Source organism: Excalfactoria chinensis, chromosome 15, assembly GCF_039878825.1.
Source record: "Excalfactoria chinensis isolate bCotChi1 chromosome 15, bCotChi1.hap2, whole genome shotgun sequence".
Taxonomy (NCBI): Eukaryota; Metazoa; Chordata; class Aves; order Galliformes; family Phasianidae; genus Excalfactoria; species Excalfactoria chinensis.
This window is the reverse complement of record NC_092839.1, coordinates 4,496,088-4,516,808: the sequence shown is the minus strand read 5'-3', so window position 1 is coordinate 4,516,808 and position 20,721 is coordinate 4,496,088. Positions and strand designations below refer to the sequence as shown.

The 20,721-nt window shown below is 46.9% G+C and overlaps 1 long non-coding RNA gene across 2 annotated transcripts; it reads right to left on the bottom strand.

Annotated features, from left to right (window-relative positions):
- Positions 1-2,408: 2,408 nt before the first annotated feature.
- On the bottom strand, positions 2,409-7,635 carry LOC140259266 (uncharacterized). Of its 2 annotated transcripts, XR_011905377.1 has the most exons (4): positions 7,606-7,635; positions 5,878-6,446; positions 4,472-4,566; positions 2,409-4,217 (listed from the first exon to the last, which is right to left on the bottom strand). It is a non-coding gene; the product is annotated as an uncharacterized lncRNA (long non-coding RNA). The 2 variants fall into 2 exon arrangements; XR_011905376.1 differs by lacking the exon at positions 5,878-6,446 and having other exon boundaries at positions 2,409-3,908; positions 7,606-7,630.
- Between the last annotated feature and the right edge of the window lie 13,086 nt (positions 7,636-20,721).

The window sequence follows — 20,721 nt, the reverse complement described above, 5'->3', positions numbered from 1 at the left end:
AGAAGGAGCAGATTTCCAAAAGGAGCCTTCAGTTCCATTTCTCTCCCCTGGAAATGATACAAAGAGGGTTTATCTGCATTGAAATACAACCAGTCAGTGGGATTTCCAGCAAAGGAAGCGCTGCAGGAGGAGCAGAGAAGAGGAGGAGGCAGAATAAAGTCATCAGATACTGCCATGGGAATTGAGTGCTGTAAAATGTCTTCCTAAATACTGAGTCAGGTATCTCAGGAAAAGAAAGGAAACCTCTTACTTGCTTTCTCATGCTCAGTAGTTTCACCTCTGCACACAGACCGTACTGAGAGGGTGCAGAGATTCCCATCTGTCCTCTAAAAAGGAAATGCTGAAGGATGGGACTTCTACATAGATTCTAGGTACTGGATGAAAGCAAGGAGGGAGAAAAGATCCATTGACATCCCTCTGCCCATTAGAAAAAGAGAATCCTCTTGCATACATTGACATGATTGCATTTCAAGGTTATATGAAAAAGGGAAGCCTGATGTTAATCAGCAGGAAGAGGTGCTGAGCACCAGACCCCTCTGGTGGGGATGATGCACCTTTGAGATTCAAACGGACAGACTCCGGCATCGTTTTAATCATTATTAATTATTCCTTTGAAGGAGTCACTCCATCATCTCAACAAATGAATTTCCTTCCCTCCCCCCTCACCTCCTCCATGCCTTTACTTCCTCCTCATTGCCAGCGCATTACAAATGCCTTCTGATTAATGCTGAAATAAATAAGATCTTCAGCAGGAACCTGGCCCTGCAGTGTTCTGCACATGGGGCAAAGCCTCGGCTGTGATCTTCCGCTCTTCTCCTCCAGCTCCACACCTGTGCTCTCTGTGATGATGTGGGAGGCTGCTGTGAGCAGAGCTGGGGAACAGGAGCAGGCACTTCCCACCCTGGATCTCAGGAAATAGCTCAGCAATAAGTCATCGCCCAGAAAGGCTCCTGCAGTTTTGGGAGTGAGACTTGGTTTCACCTCAACTGCCTCCGTGACCTGACAAGTGTCTGGGGTGCAATGCTGTTTGCTTCCCAGGGCTGCCTAGAAGTTTGCTGACTAACCCAAGCACACGGTCTAGACTTCCTCAACCGTCCTGGGAAAAAGGCAGCATCCTCACAAACCAACTCATCTGCCCTGACACGCTCACCCAGACAGAAGGGTGAATCGCCCCTCAGAGCCTCCCACCATCTCCCTGGATGACAGCAACTGGCTCCCAGCCTGGGTCAGGCACCCAGCCAGGGCGAGCTGTGGTTCTGAGCTGCCCTCCTGCTCACATCTCAGCCACATGAGTCTACCTGAACCATGACCTGCCACAAACTCATGGGCTGCTTCCTGTAACAGACTGCAGAGAGCAAGAAGTGAAGAAAAGGAAAAGCAGACATGATGCCCACAGCACCTGTGAAACCTGGATTTATGTAGCTGTTCACACCTAGTTGTTTGTGCTTAGCTTCAGCCAGGTGTAAGCTTGTGACTGAAAGTAAGCATGTGTTGGATTGCTCTGATGAACTGGGATGGATAGGAACGTTTCTCACCAACTTCAGAGCTGTGTGTAGCCATATAAGCATCTGAGATTAGCAAGATGGCTCTTCCCTAGTGGAGAAGATGTGCTATAGATTGTTGAAGCCCTCTTAAAATGTCCACATTAGAAGATTAAAGGCAGCTTTGATTTCAGATGTTTCACCGTCTGAGCAGGCTGTTATCTCCATAAGTTTCATGCACAGGAATTACATTTGCCACAGTTTCTCCCCCCCAGAAACCTTCAAGTCTTGTTTAGCGTGGAATCCCTGAAGCCATGTTTGCAATCAGTTGCATTGCCCATGAAAAAAGATCCATGTGGGCCTCCTCTGGTTTGTGTCCCACCTACAGCAGCTCACCAGGAGGACCACAGAGTGAGACAGCTCTGCTGCCTGAGCTGCACAGGGGTTCTTCACCTCCTCTGCACCGCATTCCACTCCATTCTCATCTGCCTGAATTGGTCTAAGTTGGGCAGCATGGCATGAATGCAGAAATACCTCTTTCATGGAAAGGCACAGCAAAGGTAGCAAATGATTTCCACTAAAATATTCCTATCTGAGTATCCTGAAAGTGAGAAAATCAAAGTGGATGACTAAAAAATAGAACGACACAAACTGCTGTGAAATCTCATAGATCTTGCCAGAGAATCACTCCTGAAGCATCATTATCAGATGCTGTGCACCTCAAGCTTCACTTCCCAGGTGGGATCCTGGGCACAAGTACTTCGGCAGCCTCCTGAGCTCTTTCCTGTGCTTGATTGTCCCTAGAAATGGAGTTACTCTAGAGCCACATATTTCTGGGATATAAATAGGGATCTCATGGATAACCTTTTCCTTTCTCTCAGGAGGTGAAATATGGTGAGGTGGCTTTGATTTAGAGTTTGGCCAGCCTCCTCCTGCTGCTACTCCTTAAATAATCGGATTCCTCCTTCTCTCAGCAGCACATTTCCCTACCTTTTAATATCCAACAAAGCCTTACTGGCAGCACACATTCTGAAATTCCTCTCAGAAGCCTTCAGGACAGGAATGTTTGTTGGAGCCTTGGGTCCAGCTTCACTGCTTTGGAGTGCCAAAGCCCAGCACCAGGACAGCAAATAAGTGCTGTGTAAGTGAGAGGTTTGGCTGCTGGGATGGCTCTGAAGGGACAGCAGCAGCCCCTCAAGGGCTCACCCCATCCTGTGCTGCTGCATGGAGTGGGAGCATCCTCAGGGAGCTTCTCTGCTCACTGTCTCAGCTTGCCAAGGGCCCTGATGAATGACTGCCATATCCTGATCAAAAAGTCTCACCAACAGTTTTAGTGTGTCTGTGTCCCCCTAGTTAAGATAAATTAGACAGGATAATGAGACTGATTAGTCTTTAGCTGTGACCCTTGGCCTTTGGGATGTACTTTGAGCTAATAGAGAGAATGGGGATTATAGGCTGTGATAATGTGCTTGTGTTGCCCTTTTAAAGGAAAACACATTTATTGCTACTTAGAGGAAATTGATCTAATTGTGCTGGAAGCATTTCTACGGACTGAACATGGAATTTTTATTAAGTAGGTGACCCAGGTTCAGCCAGAATTGCCAGATTCAAAGCAGGCAGGAGACATTTTAGGAGACCCAACCTGACCATCCCTCTGGCTGCCTCTCCAAGTGATAACGACCCACACTCCTCCTGACTTTGATCTTCTGCTCTGTGTGTCAGGCGTCAGAGCTCCAGGAACTTGGACTGCAATCCCCAGGTCTCGTGGCTCAGCTCCAAGGCAACAAATCATCAAAAGCTGCCAGTTGTGTTTACATGTTGACTAAGGGTTCAACTATTTGATTCCTTTCTCCATCAGCAAAACAAAATGGTTCCCATAGTTACCAGGATTCCCAGAGGGAAACAAGGAAACCATAGGGTGTATCTGAGAACAGCCTGGGCTATGAGGTGCTCTGCAGCCTGTCCTGCCCTAATAAGAGGGCTTGATTCATAGCCCGAAGCCACACATCTTCTGCTTCACACACAAAAGCAGTGGTTGTGCTCCTCCAGGCTTTCTCCAATAACATCTATCAGATATCCTCCCCTCCAATGTATTTAGAAGATATAGTTGATTTCCAGAGAGCTTTGGCACACGTTGGGAAGGCAGATGTAGCTGGGGAGAGCAATGATGCAATGAGGAAAATCTCTGCTCACATGAACTGCATGTGGAATATTGATAAAAGTCCTCAGAATGGCTTCAGGAAAGCCTTGCATGTGATCTCAGTCAGCAAAAATCCAGAAGAAATAAAGTCTTTCAAAAGCAAAACTTTTTCCTTATCCGTTTCCTCCGGGCATGTTGCTGATCCACAGCTCTCACCAGAATGGGCATCTACTGGCACAAACTGCACAAGTTGTGTTGTATAAAGCATCAGCAGCCACAGCAGACTCCTATGAAACCACAGCACTCAGACTGTGAACAGTAACATGAGCTAAGAGCAGCTGGTAAGGACTCATGTTGTTTTGCTGGGCCTTACAGCTAGTTGTAAATCTCACTTGAAGTGCTGGCAATGGTGGAACCCCCTAGGGCTGAGGCCATACCACATTTCTCAGAAAACAGTCTTTTCTTCACATCTCCTTTATCAGCCTCACCATCAGGATGGTGAGCAAAAGATGGAGGACCTACCAACATTCAGTTCATGAAGGATAAGCTGCCTGCTCCGTCCTTATATTCTTCACAGAATCATAGAATTATGAAGGCTGGAAAAGACCTCAAAGATCACCAAGTCCAACCCCAACCCACCCCCACCATACCTACTAATAATAACCCTCAGTGCCACATCCCCATAGGTCTTGAACACCTCCATGGATAGTGACCCCACCACCTCCCTGGGTAGAAGACACTACAACTGTTTTCATAACTGGTTAGTTTCAGTAGCCTCCACAGCATATCAAACACCATGGAAGCACTACAGAAAGATATTAACTAGAGAATTTACAACTAGAGAACTTACACTTGAAAATACTGCCTTCCAGGGGATCTATAAACACTGGAGAATCTCTCTTCTCACTCCTACTCTTCACTTCAGTGCAGGTCCAGTAGAATTCACTGGTTTATGGACAGGAAAAAAAAACAGTAAGTCATGGCTCAAGGTGGGTTGCAAAGAGAGCTCCAAGTCTGCTTTCAGGACTCCCTTTTAATAGAATACAATTACTGAGGATTGCCATTTGGCCAGGTCAACAGCACTGATGTGCTTAATCTATGGTGAATAAATGGCACATTTACTGCATTTTATTGGAATGATCAAGAGCTCCATCCTGGATCAAGGCTACACAGTATGAGCTGAGTCAGCAGAGAGGGGAAGTGGAGTCCTTCTCATCACCAGTGGGTGAGAAGATATCTCTGAGGGAGGTATGTGGTCCCTCCTGCATGCAGACAGCCACATTGTAATTTGAAGGACAAATCAAATACCCTTGGATGTGTTTTCTTGACTAAACCAGACCCCAGCCTTTGCTGGCAATCAGTTTCCAGATGTTGTTCCTATAGAAATAGCAGCTAAAACAAACTATTATGAAAGAACAAAGAAAAAAAAGAGCCATCCCCAAACTGAAACCCAACCACCAAAAGCCACACCACAATTAGAAACAAAGGCAAACAAAAATAAACAGACAGCACATGAATTGGAGACCTTTAGGGCAAGTTAATGGACCTGTGCTGAGAGAGTTGTGCTGTTCTCAGTAAACACAGTGGTTGTCCTGGTTTCTGCAGCCTGGATTAGTGCATTATTTTGTTCTGGAGATTGGGAGATTTCTCAGAACGCTGATGGCTGCGTGCTGCTGTCTGGTGCCTGATATCAACAGGAACAACCGCAGCCAATCCTGGAGGAGAAGAGCTTGCCAGCAGAGAAGGCAAAGCCAGAGCAATCTGGATGAACTGTGCTCTGCAACAGCTCGTTGATGAGTGCATTATCATTACAAGAGGGCCCGTAACTTTGTGGCACCATTTCCTGAAACCCAAGTTACCACCAGTCATGAGAATTACTGACGGGGCTTAGCAGAAAGGAAAACTTATCTTGGATGTTGGGGCTGCCCACTGGCATGCAATCCTGTTCTCCTCACTCCCCACATCTACCCCACAGGACCAAGCCAAGTGAGTAACTGTCTGCCAGCAGCTTTGTCACCAAGAGATGCTCTCTTTCCATCTGACTCTAGAAGGAACCCAAGAGAATCTGGCATGTCCATCCCTCTGCGAAGCTTCCTTTTATCTCTGTGATAACCTAAGCACCTGTACTATAGAACACAGTGATCTCTTTTGTCTGATAAAAATCACACAAAGGGTAAACCCCCCAAACTCGTGCTTGTAGCTTGCAACCCAAGTGAACCCATGTGAGAAAAGTTTTATTATATACAACTTCTTCACCTGTGACATCACCTAGCCATTAGTCAGGATGATCCTTGGCACTTTCTGTAGTCAGGCATCTCACAGTAAATAGTCTTATCACTCTTTTACAGCCATGGAAGTGGAGGTTTGACTCAAACAAGGTGAAAGGGGATCCACGGGGCTGAGAGCATAGGAGAACTTCCCCATCTTTACACTAGTCCCACTGTGCTGATCAAAGGTTTGAGCCACAGCCCTGAAGTCAATGGAAGGACTCCTAAGCATCCAGAGATCACTATATAATGCTCTGTTGTATATGATAAGTCCTGAACTTTGCTTTACTTTTCCATGAAATGTTTTCCAGATGCAGAGCAACCAGAGAACAGGAGTAGGAGCAGATCTTCAACCCCTGTAACACCAGCTGAAGTTTGGACTGGAGCCACAGCTCCAAAAAATTACACAGTACTGATTTCAGTGAGAACAGGTCACTTCCACACTCTCCACTAGCAGCACTAATTTAGAGGCAGGTCAGTCGTTATCCAAAGCTGGGAGATTTGAAACTGTCCAACATCCCATAACTGTCAAAGGGATTCAGGTGTTCAGCTGCATGTCTACATGTGAACAGAAATAAGAAGCATCACCTTCAGGAAAACAAAATAACAATGAGACACTGGAAGCATGCAAAGTCTTAGCCTGCCTTGGAGCCCATCTCCTACAGTTCCCAAGAATCCTTTGATCTGGAATTTCCCAGGATACAATGATGATCAATGATTAATAATGATCAGTGCATTGGCCTTTGCACTGAGTCTTGGCCAAACAGCTACCCTGTGAGCAAAGAGCTCCTGACAGAGCCATCTCCAGGATGTAGAGCCAAGCCATGCTTCATCCATGCTCTCCATGAGGATCCACACTTGGAGTAATTTTGGAATCCTGTGGCCTCAGCTAATTCCTGCTTGTATCTTCACTGGCTGCCTTTTCCACTTCTCCCTCTCATATTACTAGGGCCAGTGACAAGGAAATATGGAACAGCCACCCAATCAAATTACAGAACATTATAAAGGTCAAGCACCTACAGGCTGCTCTCACAGTGTGAGTGGGTGTTGGATTGCCTGGTGTCTCAGTATAAGTGACAAACAGCGTTAACCAGATAAGCAAATAGGAGCTTGTAAGTCTAGTTAAAAGCAGAAGTAATTTGCCAGTGGATCTCTTTTCAAGTAAAAGTGTGTAAGGATTCGATTTCCTTGAAGTTCCTGCCTAGTGGATGAAAGCAACCTGACCATTCTTCTGTGCTTTCCTCTACCCACTGTGGTCAGGGGATCACATATGTGGTAGTTTCTGTAGAACTCATGATGCCATGGGGGGATGGGAGAGGAACAGAAAATGAAAGGAGTAATTGGCACTGGAAAACACTGCTTGAAGATGCCTTCCTCCAGCAGAGTACAGAGGATGTTGGACAACTGAAGTCCTGACAGATGCTATTCTGATGGGTCCTGTCACACAATAACCACAACTCCAGCAGCCAGGAGACATTGCAGCCTTACTGTTATCTACAAAGACTCTCCCTTCCTAGGTGAAAAGGTGGCAAGAAGGAGCTCCGGGTACTGCAACAATCAAAGCAATCTAGTGAAAGCCTCAGAGAGCAACACGCTTGTAGCAAGATGGAAAGTACAGCAAGGATAGCACAGTAGCAAGGCCCTAGGCTTCAGCAAGTACAGATTTATTCAAATGCAACAGCCAGGGGTCCAGAAACAAAGCAAAGAAGCTGCTTACCTTCAGAACATCTCAGGTATGCAAGAATCTCCAACAAGATATCCTCATCTTCACTGCCTGCCCTTAAATGAGGTCTGGGAAGGGGTGGATCATGGCTCCAGTCCTTCTAGTCACTCAGGTACATTGCATGCAGCTGAGCTCCCCTGGATTGGCCCTGCCTTCCCACCAGGTGCTCCATCACTGCTTCAAAACATGACTTAACATTCCTGCTACGATGCCCTTACCGAATAAGCCTTCTCTTTAAGCACCATCCAACCACACATTTTGACAGAGATTGTCAAAGGCAGAAGTTCAGACGTTCCACTGACATTGGCCATGGGTAGCAAGCGTCAAGCCATGAACAACATCCTGCTCTGCAGTTCTTGGTGACCTGTTTCTTACTGGCCATGGCCAGGGCTCTGAGCTCTTTGAGGTTTTGCTTCCACTTTACACCAGGATCAGTGTTTAAAGCAGTGGTGAACAGACTGTACAGAAAAGCTCTGACCCTGCAGTCTCCATTTTCATCCATTCTTTCTGGATGTGATGCTTGAGATTTGAAGGGCTGTTATGTTTCACAGGAGCATCCTTCATTTTAGGGGATAGCAGCCCTTGATGCACCAAGTAAATGAAGCCCTGTCACCTTGGCAAGTCAACATTTCCATCTCCCCCTTCATTATTTATTTATTTATGTTTCCTGAAAGCTATTTCCCAAATTCTCCTCCCTTCCCTTCCTCCCCCCTACTTTGTTTTAATGAATTGCGGATTGAATTCCGGAGCACAGAGATGATGAAGCACCCAGCCTGATGGCAGTCCTGTAAATGCTACGGCAGCTTCCAAAGAGTTAATTCATTACGGTCCATTGTCCAGTCGACTTTGTAGCTAGCAGCAGATTGGAGCCGACTTGAAATGCTGAAGTGGGAATGAAAAATGAGCAAAGCCTTGGTGTGCATTAAATATTTAATATTCTCTCAGTGGGAGGTGTCAGGAAAAGGACCATATAATAAATACTACGAGAGACAATTCCATCACTGAACTCGTCTGCTAATGACCTCATTTGCTTTGACAGAAACATTACAGATGCAGCCTCTTTGCTTCTGTGGCCCTATTAAGCAGGCCACATTCCAGTTGGCGAGCAAATTCCTGTTTCTGCAGTGTGGAGGAGTGGGCTGGGGCAATGATTGCCTCCTTCTGTCTCTTGGTCTCCTCCCGCTCTCTGGATCTGGGGCATTCAGAAGGAATTTAGTGTGGCATGAAAGGTATTTGTGGTAGCTGCATGACTCTGGCAAGGAGACTGGAACTTTATCATATTAACTAGAATACATGAACTCCAGAAAAAACTCCTTCTTGCAGAGGATCTGAGCAACTCCCCCCATCTTCTCTAAGCTGGGTGACGTGGTGCAGACCATCTCCTGTTTAATTCCACAAAGACTTCTCATGGCAGGGACAGTGGGGTCATCATGGGGGTCTCCTTGGCCACCTTCTGATGTGTGCTTCCTACTTGAGTCCCACCATGTTCCTGGAGCACCTGCTGTCAGGTCATTGGGTTTTTTAGCCCATACTGTGGCTTGAAGTTCTGTTGGTCCCATAGAGGCTGATGTTTTGTCTGAATATCACAGTTAGAGGATTTTAGCTTCAATCGAAGTGGAAAAAGTGCTCATGAGGGACAGAGCAGAGCTGGACAAGCTCCAGCTGATGAACAATCTCCAATCCTTGCCTATATCCAGCCCCTTCTCCAAGATACTGGAAGTCTCTAATGAGGACAGCTTGCTTTCTCTTGTCCACTGTTTCTGAAGGATCCTCAAAGGTGTTTCATCTCTCTGTTTTGCATCTGAATGTATTAACATCCAGTTTATGCACAACCGATCCTTTGCCAGCTTTCCCTTATGATTTAACTATTTCCCTTCCTACCAGAGCACATAGACCCCATGGAGCTTTTTGCCTCTCAGAAATTTGTTGGCCTGGATAACAAAACCAACCTCCTCACATCTCTCTACACAAGTTCTCAAGGACCCTCAGCATTTCTCTTTTAGGGATCTGCACAGATTGCAAGTCATCAGCAAATTATCTTCCTACATTTGCCTGGTCTTTTATTTCCTACTACTCTTTATCATGAGTGGGTCCCTGGGCAGCCTGATCTGGTGGGCAGCAACCAACCATCCTACAGCAGCGAGTGGAGCCAGGGGAGCTGTAAGATCCCTTCCAACCCAACCATTCTGTGATTTTATATTAAAAGTTGTAAAGGATTGTGATGTTATGCTGTCATAACTTGACATTGGATGAGCCTTGGAGACCCTTTATAGTACCACAGCTTGGGCATCTGAGCTGCTATCAGGGGACTCCAGAATACAAGCCGAGTTGTTGCTAAGCATCTGATTTTTGGAATAGATCATAGCCTGATGGCCTTCCCCTTCACTCACATACCACAGTGCTGGGGCTTGGAGCAGAGGAGTGCTGAAGGCAAACACAGAACCACAGAACTGTATGGGGTGGAAAGGACCTTTGGAGTTCATCTTGTCCATCCCCCTGTTAAGCAGGGAGAGAGAAGGGGGAAAAGGCTGGCAGTGATCGGGAGGGAAAGTGTCCCATGCTGTGTGGGCTGCGCCAAATACTGCGTTCAGTGCATTACAACAAGGTGGTTGTTTGTAGTGCTGGCTCCGTGCAGCGGGGAGATAAGGTTCTGCCTTTGTATCAGAAGCAGCAGCAAAGGGGCGGAAAGGTCTTAGAACAAGAAATTGGTTCGTTTGAATTCTCTTCTCCCTCTTTGCCTCCTTCAAGGTACAGCACACCCCCAGTGCATGTACCCCACAGTGGTACCCTGGTACATGCATGTGGCCCACAGCTATGGCAAGATGACAATTACAGGGTAGAAAATGCTTGGTAAGAGGGCACAAAGCACCCATTCTGTAACCAGCATGGGGAGATGCTGCAGGTACCCAAAGCACTCTGTCAGGCTGGGCCATGATTCACAGGCAGGAGGGATTCAAATGGCCCTGGGCAGGCAGCCCTGGGCACAGCACAGCTGCTGAGTGCTGGGCTCGACAGCCTTAATGATGTTCTTTTAATGGAGCTTTTTATAAGTGCAGGATATAATATACAGTGCATGTCCTGCCTGCCTAGAATAGCTTTAAATAACGATTCAGGTGTGTGCTCCGGGGTACAGGACTATTTCACCATCATGCACAGACACTCAGCCGCCTTCAAATACTGCTGAAATATACTTTAAGGTTTAGATTTGTGCTTAGAGAATTAACATCTGCTTGGTAAAGAAGTACCTGTCTTAGTTTCCCAGGAGCCAGGCAGTTCCCATGCAGGTGGTTTCTATGGGGCTTAACACTGGCCATACAAAGTGTAAATTCAGGACTGGCTATGTGCATTTCTTGGTGTTGTTGCTGCCTGGAGGAATGGAGCTCAGCATGCAGGTAGAAGGAGAAGGAAGCCAAGCAGCAGGGAAAGAGATGGAGCAGCCCTTGCGGCCCAATGGGCACCCAGCCCAGCACTCCAGAGATGGCAATGCTGTGGAGGCTCCAGCCTTGCTGGCAATGTCCCATCCCATGGGGCTGATTTAGGGGTGTCACCTGTCACTTGGGTAAAGGTCACCCGAGGTCCTTGCTGTGGACAGTCTCAATGTTCCTGGGATGTCACATAATCATTTTATTTTACATTGCCTCGGTCCTGCTGGAGGAGGGAGGAGGAGAAGGAAGACTGCGAGGTCAGCAGCATCTTTATGGATGGCGGAGTGAATGTGAGGTGAAAGGCATCGTTGCTTTTGCCTCCCCAATAAACCCCTTTTCTCTGCCTGAACGGAAGCAGCGAGGAGATGTTCAGCTAATTTATATTAATTCAACTCCATTAATGATGAGATATCATCTCTTCCCTCAGCAGGAGAACCATCAAAAGGATTTAACACCAAGCTGCTCCTTTGACAACCCTGCATTACAGCCTGCAGCCGTGCCACAGCTGGGCTCAGCCCTTCCCTGGCTCGATAGGAGAGGCGAGTTCTCACTATTAGTGTTATCTGGGGGTGAGTCCTTGCACAAACCTCAGCATCACCCAGGGATCTCCATGGGAAAGGAGGGACACCCTGTGCCCCACAGAGTGGTGATGCGCAGTGGACGCATTAAGTGGCAGAAAGCCACATGCTGTCTGAGTCGCTGTCTGAGTCACTGTCTACTCACTGAAGCAGCTGTGGGGACAAAAATGGCATTTTGGATTGGATGTGGGCAAGGTTGGCAGCTGGGAGAGTCTTCTGTCCCACTGCCCACAGCAATGGCAGCAGCGTTTGGGCCACCAGCAATGTTGCTCCAGCAGCCAGCAGCATGGGCTCCTCACTTGACCCATCATCACGCAGGACGGGCTGGCTGGCATCACACCTCCACATGCCAGGTGGGATGAAACCCCGCAGTGGGTTGGGGTCACTGCTGTTGTACAGCAGGCAACATTTTGGGCTCACATGGCCCCCATCCTTACTGCGGCAGTGGGCAACAGGACTTGGTGCTAGTCATGTCATTTAATTCTCTCCTTGCTTCTGGCTGATAGCGTTAGACTCGCGGCCTCTGAAACACACATACAAATCCTGGTGGTAGTTTTTTTTCTCTTCTCTTTTCTTATATATATATATATATATATATGAAATATTTTTTTATATTAACATATTTCCTTTTGAAACGGTGTGAGGCTTTTCTCAAAACTAATGGATTTTTTCCTCCCCTTGTCTGGGCCAAATGTATTCAAATCTTAACTCAGTTAAGTCAGAAGATTCCTATCGTCTCAGCAGGGAATCCCACCCTTTATTCCGCAAATCAGCATCCTTTTTATTTGACTTTCTGATCTCCAAAGGAAAAGGGATGCTTTTTTATTTTTTTTTCCCTATTTTATTTTATTTTATTATATATATATTTTTTAGTTTAGCTCTGACGTTGATGTTGCAATGCGCTTTGATAGCCAAGAACACAAGGACTGACTTCAGGAGCAGCTGAAACTTCATCAGGAACCGAAGCATAAAAAAAAAAGAGAAGGGGAGATGGGGAGCGGGGAATGGCAGAAAGTGATACTGTTGAAACAGCCCTTTGAAATTTCCCAAATGATGTTTGATCTGCGGGTCCCTTAAAGCCGCTGCGATACGTTCAGTATCAAACTGATGCGTTTTATGGGGGAGGGAGGAGAAGGGCTTTAATTTGGTTTGGTTTGGGTTTTTATTTATTTATTTATTTTTTGGAGATGCTCAGAAGAAAGACGTTTAATTTTAACCTGTGTGACTCCACCTGGGTGTTTGTTAGCATACATTTATCTGGCATTGGGTGGGATCCTTTAATCATTTATTTTTTTATTTATTTTCCCTCTGGTTTGCTTGAATATTCCTTTATTTCAAAGGAACGGCAAAACAGTCACAAGGGACCAAAAGCTGAGGAACAGATTACTTCTGTAACATGCGCTCGTCCTCCCTTACCCACCCCCGAAAATACTGAGCTGCTGGAAATGAAAACATGAAATGGAAACCCTTAGAAGAGAAGCAGGAAGGGCCCAGTTCCCCCCTAGGGAAGCCCAGTGCAGCTGCAGCGACCGCTGCCCGCTTGGGTTTTCAAACCCATCCAGGTCAGCAGGAGCTTATCTGAGCATCTCATCTTTTCAGAAAGCAGCAATTGGAGCAGGTCGCTTCTGCTGCCTGCTGTGCCTTGCACCCCTCACCTGCATCCCTTGACCCTGCAGGAAGTGCCACCACTGACCACTGGGGCTGGATGGGAAGGTGTGTGCTTGCTTCTCCTGCAAATAACGGCATGTGCAAATGACATGATTCCACTGAAAGTCTGCAGAAAGGGAACGCTGCTGCTGCCCAACCTCTCTGCTTAGTGGGCAGGTTTTGCACAGATTGCATTTCTTGCACAGTGTCAGCATGCTTTGCACACGTTAAGTCCTGTCCCAATGACTGTAACCAGCACTCACCCAATCTGCAGGCACTGGTGGGGCACAGGGGCTGAGGGCTGGCATGAAGGCTACAATGCGCAGCATCACAGTTATATGTAGGAAGAACACTATTCAGCCCATCTATTCATTCTAAGAATAGCAATGTATGGTATGCACAGATGTTACAAAGCGGGGTGGGAGTTGCTGGGATCAGCTTGAAACCACAGTGGTATTTGGGAGATTTAATGTCTCAAATCAGTCACGGGGAACACAAACATTTAAACTGGGCACTTCCTAGAGAAGTGCCCCAATTAGCAGCCATTGCACAACCCCGCTGTGGAATCAGAACAGAGCATGTTTCCCAACGCTGTGGTTGTGAAAGGCCCTATGGACATTTCTGGTAGGCCTGAGGCTCCATAACAGGGTCAGTTCCATGGGGGGAAGTGACATTGCTGCAGCTCTGAGAGAGGTGATGGCTTTAAGCTGTGGCAGGAGAGGTTCAGGTTGGATATTAGGAAACATTTCTTCTCAGAATGAGCAGTGATGCAGTGGCACAGCTGCCCATGGAGGTGGTGCAGTCACCATCCCTGAAGGTATTCAAGAACCATTGAGATGTGGCACTGAGGGACGTGGTCAGTGGGCACGTTGGGGGGGACTTGGTGATCTTAGAGGTCTTTTCCAACCTTCATGGTTCTATGACTCTATGATTCTATATCACCCCATTCAGAACTCACACCAGTGGCCCAGGTTATTCTCATCTACCAAAACTGTGAGCAATAGGATTGAAGGGAGAGATTATGGTAGAGAAATAAATAATAAAAATAAAAAATAAAAAAAGTCAAATTTATGAAGCAACCCTTTCAAAGCGTTAAACCATTCATAGCTTTATGACTACATATTAATCTGCTCTCATTTATTGCTTTGTAAGGCTATTTTGACAAAAGTTAATTATCAAGACTGCTAAATGCTTTTAAAGCATTGATTGGGGGAATTATTACATCACGGTGATAGACACAGTGTGTTAAGATGGATTGTAAGGCTCGGACCATCTGAAATTTCCCCCCTTTTAATTGGATCGATCCCCAGAATAAACGAAGTTTAATTGAATTTTGAGGAAAATTGAGCAGTTGTTTTCAAGTCTCTGTCAATACGCATTATTTCAATTACATGATGATAAGCATGGAGAGAGTTTGCAAACAGCCTGCATGGAGGCAGAGGCTGCACACCAGAGAGGCTCCCACTTGTACTTTCTTTTTTCCAGGACGAACCACATTTCCCAAAAGCACATCAACAAGGGCAGGGCTCTGCTCCTGCATTGCAGCCCAGGAAAGCATTCCAGAGCAAATTACCACCTGGACTCACTTTTCTGGCTATCTTCATCTCCAGGCTTGCACTCCTTCCTCAGCCTTCCCAGAGACTCCTACAGAGAAGGACTGGGTTGGTTTTTTTATGCTAAACCCAAGCATCCTGTTCATAAAGCTTGACATGTCTTGAAAATGTTGACCAAGATGCTTTGGCTTGCAATGCTTTGCTGCAAGGAAGCTGAGAAGCAGTCGTCCCTTGCTGTCTATCCTAGTCCACTCCAAAGCACTTCTCCACTGGTGGTGCTGGTGCAGATATGTGGAAGTTAAGGGCTGGAGTTAGCATTCAGAATGGATTCCTTTTGAGGCCAGTGACCACTGTTTGGGGCTGGAGCAGATAGACAAAGCTTCGCTATCTACCACCAACATGGCAGCACCAAGAGGTGGTGAGCTCCCCATAGAGTGGGGCATCCCTTTCTGAAAGCAACAGATGGCACAGCTTGAGAGCTCATGCACATTTCTGGGTTTCTTGGAAATCAGAAATATCCCCTCCTCCTTTACATGCTCGGAACATGGGAGACTTTAGCAGGGGAAGTAGAAGTCAGCATCATGTAGGAGCTAACAGTGTTGGTGCTGAGCGAGGTCTTCTCCCAGCTCTGTGTGCGGCTCTCTGAACATCCCATCAGCAGATACCCTTTATGGCAGCACTGGCCTTATCCTGGGAAGGAGGAACCCAGTCCTGCTTTGGTGCACCCTGAGATGCTCCAGGAGGGTGTGTGGGATGTCCTCCTGCCATGAGGCTCCCTGACCCCACACAGCTGCAGCCATTGTCTTTTCTATTTCCGCATTCAATACTCACCCCTACCCTTTTCCCCTCCCCCCCAAAAAAGGCCTTCAGCTTTGGTGAAACCCAAAACTACGCATAATCCTAAAATCTTCATTCTTCCTCTTCATTTGCTGTCCCAACCCAGTGGAGATATGCAAGTTATGGTGGCTCCTACAGAAGAAATACATGGCAAAGATTCATTCAGACAAAGCTGTTTCTCCTTTTTATCCCCCTTTACTGTCACCTCCCCAAAGCCCCCAGGACCTTCACAGCCTCTGGAACGGCACGGGCTGCTCCAGGCACACCAGTGGCTGATGGGCTCTTGTTGTCCCAATGGTACTAGTGAGATGGATCCACCCCTTGGGAGGAGGCACGGGGTGGTTCGGGCTGTGTCACTGTGACCATGCCATGCAGCAGCACCCATCCCCTGACCCCAAGCATGCAAGTGAGCCCTGCACTCAGCGGGAGCCATGCCAGGATGGGTCCTGCAGCCAGCAATGAGGCACAAAGGGTACAGACGCCGTTATAGATTTGTTAGTTATTCATTGTAACAGTGCTGATCCTAATGAATTCATTTGGTATTCATTGGTTGTCACGCACAGTTCTGTAAGTCTTCAGCTCTAATTTAGGACAATTAAAATGAAGTGTTAGCAAGCAATGTTTCCCCTGCATTGCACAATCTATAATATTTTCTTTTCAGGGGAGGGATGCAGACTAACCCAGCTCATGCTGCTGGTGTTATCAGGGAGCGAGATCTTACAGCTCGATCCTGCGACGCTTAATGAATTAATACAGCAGATATAATTGTCATGGGTCAGCGTGTTGTGCCGGCCTGCAGATCTGTCTAGATTAGGCCTAGGGAAAGACTAATTGAAAAATACACGTCTTGGTTTGCTGCAAAACAATGAGCAGATATCTAGGAGGGAGAATCTACAAACAAGAGGCATAAAAGCAAGACAGTGATTTGTCATACGCTTCATAGTTCAAGTTGTAAATTAGACGATCTTTCATAATCACAGGGCTGGGGGAGGGGGAGAACCCAGTCAATTTGTCTGTAAAACCCTAAGTCTTTTTGAAAACACAATTGAAATATAATTCCTCTGTGTTTCCCAGTTAATTATCATTTACAATATTTCTGGCATCAAAGCTTTACTAGCATGGAGGGATCATTTCTTCATCACAATACCACTTTCAGGATTCATTTATCTTGTCTTTTAGACTAATTATCCCCAAATTCACCAATAGACTGTCACACTTACATGCTCCAATAAATGTAGTTTTAAATCAGCGGCTTACTTTGCTGCGGTGGTACAAGCGCTCCTGAATTGTGTCTAACTAGAGTCATTCATCTGTGATCACAACACTAAAGGGAGAACAACAACATTAAGGTTTGTATGAATGATCATGCTTATTTATATGCAAATACGTCTGACAAATCAATAATGTATGATTTAGCTGCTCACTGTGCATTAGTAGAAGTGCTGCCAGTCCCAGGTGGTGGCCTCAAAAGGATCCTCAGCTCTGCCCCCCCATCCCAGCCCCACTCCAACCAGTGGCTGCAGTCAGGTGGCTGCAGGATCAGCTGCTTGCTGAGCCGTGCAGAGCCCCACACATGGGGTGATGGAGTTTGGAGAGGCTGATGCCAGCCTGGGGTGACTGCTGCAATCCCTCGCGGATTGGTGTTTTCTGTACTGAGCCCCAAAGCCATCCACAGATGGAAAAACTACATATCTGAGATCTATCCTGTGCCTAAGCAAAGCTGGGCGCTGGGCTAGGTGCTGCTGTGGTGTAAATGCTGCATTTCTTCTGAGAAGTTGCTTATGGCAGTGATTATTTGGGTTTCCAGCTAAGAGGAGCCAGGAAATACCAACACCGTCTCCCTCAGTTATCACTCTTCTTGCTGTACCCTGCGGGCTGAGCAGTGATCAAGTCCTGACCAAGGCAGAGAAGTGGGAGATGCCCCTAACATGGTTGTTCTCTTGGCCACAAACATCTGGCAGCACTGCACCTGGCTCATAGTCACCCCCCTAGGCAAGATGCCACATCCTGTGCTACCCCCTCTCCCCGCCCACAGGGGGGTGCAGGGGAACATAGGCATCCCAGAGCTCCCATTTGCCACAGCGGAAGAGCAACCTGTCCTGGAGATGTACTGCTTGGTTATTGCCAGCTTTGGAAGTAGCAGTCAGCAAGCTGCGAAAGCAAGCAAGAAATCCCAGTGAACACAATGCTGGGGGGACGAGGGGAGGAGTGAGCTTAATGGCCTGCATGAATTGCCAAGCAAACCCTCTGCAGACTTCAGCATCTTCAGTGCCACATCCTCATTCTGACACAGAAGCGACATTTATAGGTCGTAACTCTGAGGAGCAGTTGGTCTCTCTGGCACTATTACACTTAAATGTGAAGGGCTTCATCTGCTGACTATCACGGTGGAACAGGCAAGTTGAGCAGTTAAAGGAGCAGTTCAGGGAGATCCCCCAGGGATGCAGTGAGCAAAAGAGAATAATCAGGCATTTCCACAACTTGCCCCTGTAGTGTATTACATTCTGGCGACTAAGCTGCTTTTAGCTTTCCCAGTTTACTTTCAATCATGCCTATCGAATACACCGCTCGTATTCCCACTGCATTTATAATTGTAATTGGCTATCTGTGCACGGGGAGCGTGCAGTGCAGATGTGGGGTGTGCGCACACCCGGCCCTGCTCTGCACAGCCCTGCCCTCACACATACGCTCCGAAAAGAAACAGTCGGAGATTGAATTAGTTCAGAAATGGAGCATCTGCACAGCCAATAATTTCATTAGAGGGGAAAGGCAGGAAACTGTGTTTCTCAATGAAGCTCGGATTATGAATCCGGTCATTTGCATTGGAATTTTAATGGGATCGTACAAGAAAGGGCTGGCACACATCAGTTCTCCTTCACATGTGGCTTAATGCAGGGAGATGCTGGGCAGGGCAGGAGGTGGGGGGCTGCTGTCAGGAGCACACCCCCAGCCCTGCAGGTGGACCACCAGCATCTGCACCCCATCGTGCCCATCTCTCCATGGAGTGACTAACTCCAGTGAGGGAGCAGGTTGCTGATTTACTCACTTGATCTCAATGCTGACATGTGGAGGCTGGAAATCTTTGCTCTGGAGGAGCAGTGATAGCAGCCAGCACTCAGAGCAGCACCCTGTGCATCCGGGCAGAGCTCTGACATGCATCCATATGTCAGGAAGGGACATTCCATGAGTGGGTCATGCCTGAATGGTGCATACCTCCAGAGAGAGAGAGAACCCACACCAGAGCTCCCAGCCCTACATACATGGTGATGTAAAAGACCCACTTTTGTTGATTATTTTTCCCTTTCATGAACCCAAACCGGTGTATGCAGGAGCCATCACCAGCTGTTGCAATAGTTCTGTGCTTCGGGTGATGCTTTCCTCGTGGGCTTTGGGCCTTGTTGCAGCCCTGACAGCTGCAGCAGAAATCCTCTTTGGTGCAGTGCGGAATGAGACTACATCTCCCATCAGCCCCAGACGGAACAGGAGGAGACCTGAGGGTGGGCTTGTTTCTCTTCCTAACAAACAGCACTTGGAGATCCAACCTCTGATTGGCAGAACACCCCTTTTGTTTTCGCTAGCTCTGAAAAAAGTTCACAGGCATGTGAGAAAGCGTTTCGTCAGGTGTGCAAGAGATTTTGTTAAGGAGACACATTGCACACACAAAGCAGACACTGATTCACACCCAGTCGGCTGAGGCTCTTCCTGCAGGGTGAATATGGAATATTAAAAGTGCTATGTCCTTTCCTTCACATATTTCTTCATATTCACTCCGGCCACTCCATTGATATGTAAATAAACGGTACCACCACTCTACAAAATGCAGATACTCTGCATTATTTAAGCCGTGAAGACGATGCATCATCTGTTATGTGGCTCATTGGGGGAGCCCTGCTGTGTATTTGGCAATAAAGCCTCAGAGCGCCTCATCAGAAACAGCAGTTGGTCCAGGGGAAGTTCATTTATGCATGAAATATTCACAGAGCAACAATGCAAACCTTAAACATCAGTAATTGTTAGATTTCTATTGCCTCTAACTAGTGTCTCTAAATTATTGCAAAAGACCGGCCAATTTGCAAATTACATATATTTGTCATGCTCTTGTACCTTTAGTGAACAGACCATAATGGTGATAGCATTTTTAATGTACACAGTCACTGAGCCTCCTTTGGAGAGCTAGCCAAAGACTGGCTCCTTAATGGAAAGAGCTGGCCAGCTTTCCGCAGACAGTCACTGCTATGTTAACTGACTCATTGCCTGGGATATTTTCCCCTCATGGTTGTCTCCAGCTTATAGTTTAAGAAGAATCTTCATCCAAGATGTCCACCTTTGAGGAATGATGCCTGATGGTGGTTCCAGCGTAATGCAGGGCCATGGTAGCAACAAACCCACTTCAGGCTTTGGTGTAGGCTCCGCTGTTCTCTTCATTCAACAATTTTGGGTTCATTATCAGCCTTCCCTGCAGCCCAAAATAACAACTGAGAGATAAAAGGGTCAATTAACACTCAGCAGATTAATATCTGAGTTACTTGGTGGACAGTGGTACCTACAAGAAGCATAGAAGGAAGGGGCACTCTCACTGCCTTTCTACTTTGTGGTTAATATTTAACAGAAATCTTTTTATGTGCTCTTCTATTTAATACAGGAATAAAATATAGCAACCTCTTTGACAAATCTCTTTTTCTTCACAAAGAAAAGGGCATATTTCCCCAACGGACAACACACTGCTTTATCTTTTGCACTATGCTTTCTTTGTAAGTATAATCTCCATCAACCAGTACAACACAGCCTCCTTTCCCCAGTGGTGTTGGTCCTTCAGACCAACAGAGGGTGGGAGAAATCTCCAGGTGGGGTTCATAGAATCACGGAATCATTAAGGTTGGGAAAGACCTCTAAGATCCCCAAGTCCAACCCCATCTCAGCCCACCATGCCCACTGACCACGTCCATCATTGCTGCATCCCCATGGTGACCCCCCCCCACCTCCCTGGGCAGCTGTGCCAGTGGTGCATCTCTGCTCTTTCAGAGAAGAAATGTTTTCTAACATCCAACCTGAACCTCCCCAGGTGCAACT